We start from the raw sequence: 2,574 nt of genomic DNA on the forward strand, positions 1-2,574 counted from the left end.
ACAAGGAATTACACAATTACCCTTCAAAGGCTGTAGCACAAGTAAGGAAACTTATTAATACTGGAGTTAGGCAATTAGAGTGGAATAAATCATGCGGACTGCAGGCAGATTGATTCAGTGTGTGTGCATGTTGGTTGGAAAAAAGTGTGTCTGTCTGTTTGCAGCGGGGTCATGGGGCTGACTTTGTAAGGAGCACAAGATAATTGTTTGTGTGTACAGCACATTTGATTGTGTGTGTGTGCACGTGTTCAGGGAGGGCGGCATGACTAAGCAAATGTGAACGCCTCTAATCCAGTTTTCCACTTAGTAAGTTATTATCCTTCACCTTGGAACGGGAACAGACACATTTTTCACTGCCTGATCCAGCTTGAAGAAGCAACACAGTGACCATGGCAGCCAGAGACCGCAAGACTCCCTCCATCAAATGAAAAATAAATAAAAATAACATTGAAGCTCTCACTGGGGAAATGTCTAAAACAATGAGTGCCTTTTTAATATAAAAAACTGTAACATCGTCCACCTTCAGCGTCTTGCTAGAATCGACATTCAATCTGAACTCCTCTTTAAAATGACCACGCAGACAAGAGGGGTCAACTTCACGGACTTTAAATGCCTTTAGAAGCAATGAACAAAAATTAATGCTAATCATGAAACAAGAATACACAAATTAGTTTAAAAAGTCGAGTGTTGATTCTGGGAATCTGGGACTAAATCTGGGACTCTCCGCCATTTGACCGGAGCTGAAGAAGCTTCTCGGATGAGAGGTGAAACGTCTTCAAGCAACTTAAAGAAGTCCAGACGCTTTTCTTTGAAAGCTCCTTTGACAATGAACAAAAAGAAAAAAAATACACAATACCAGTGCAAAATGACTTGGCTAGTTTGGCTCAAATACTTGTTTGTTCATTACCAGGAAGAAACCAGAATTACAAAACGACAATGCCTTTAAAGACCATCTTAAGTCAAACAATGGCAATTACAGCAGAGAGCAGGAGATGCTTTTCCCCAAACAATGACAGACTCTTTTTGATGACATCATGGAACAGAGACAGGTTTGCAAACATGTTTGCAAACCCAAGTCATGTCAGAAGATGGTACTAAAGAGCAAATCCTCTCAGGGGGAACGTTTATCTAGCGATAAGGTGCAACAGAACAAAAATCTTAAGTAAATAGTTAAAATAAAGGATCTAAACTGATTCAGCAGAAACAGATTAGTCCACACATCCTTCTTCCTTCTCAAATTCTACATCAGGGATGCCAAATGGTATCCAGGCATGCCTTAGAATTTTGTGTCAAGTAAACATTATTCGAAGAAAATATACGAATACAGGAAACTGATAGAGAAACAATCCTTTAAAGGCAAAGAAGCAGCAAAGAAACACTGGACGTTTTTTAACTAATTTGTGTATTCTTGTTTCATGATTAGCATTAATTTTCTTCAGCAGTAGTGCTAAGTTTGACTTAGTCATATTTGATCTCCGATCATCATTTTAATTTTTCTTATATAGTGCCAAATACCAACAAAGACCCCACAGTAACACAGACAAAAACCCCAACCATCAAATGGCCCACTGTGAGCAAGCATTTGCAAGAGTGGGAAGAGAAAACTCCCTTTTAACAGGAAGAAACTTTGGCAGACCCAGGCTCAGGGAGGGGCAACCATCTGCCGCTATCACTTGGGGATGAGGGGAGGAAGACAGAACACACTGACGTCGTTTACTTTGGGCGTCGTCCAGCAAATCTCAAATCTCTTCTGCATCCTTACAAACAAAATTTCGATATGGGTCAAACTTGTTTGCCTTATATTATCATGAAAGGGGCTACTCCACACACTGTCATCATGGCTCTGTTTGTGTCATTGAGCATACCTGTTCACTAATTATTGATGTAGACCTGGAAAACTCCACACAGAAAGGCCCCCAGACAGATGATGTATTCGAACCCAAGACCTGTTATTAGTACGCCCCCCATAACTATGCTGGATTTTGCAGGAATGTTGGTGTACTGGTCAAACTGCGATACTACATTCATCAAATTGCAAAGTGCATTACTATATACGATGTGGCTGTAGCTCAGGAGATAGAGTAGGCCATCCATTAACTGGAAGCTTTCACATTGAGAACGGGATCGAACCACAAAGTATCCTTCAGCGACCCTAACCCCAAGTTTCTCTCCATTGGAGTTGGTGTGATGGCTAAGGAGAGAGGCTGAGAAGCGGGCAGGTGATCCACTATAATGTGTGTGATATTGAAAGTCCTAAATAAGCAAGCATTTCAGTTAGTTTCTGTGAATTTTTAAATGAAGTAAAGTAGGCCTGTCTCAATTTTCACAGCCTCGGAGGGGCTGGTAGAGTTTTTAGTGTTATGTATCGAAAACTATCATCTCTGTGTGTGTATTATTTCTCGTATTTTACCAAACATTTTATTTTTATTTTTGCAAAAACATCAATTTAACCATCACCAAAGTGATGGCTACATGTAAAATAAGGTTAGATAAACTTTAAAGTTAAATAAAGTAACTGTGTGTGTGTAGAGCTCACCCAAAGATAGATAAAACTTAAAAAAAAAAAAAAAAAAA

Source organism: Simochromis diagramma, unplaced genomic scaffold, assembly GCF_900408965.1.
Source record: "Simochromis diagramma unplaced genomic scaffold, fSimDia1.1 OVJJ01000216.1, whole genome shotgun sequence".
In the NCBI taxonomy this organism is placed as follows: Eukaryota; Metazoa; Chordata; class Actinopteri; order Cichliformes; family Cichlidae; genus Simochromis; species Simochromis diagramma.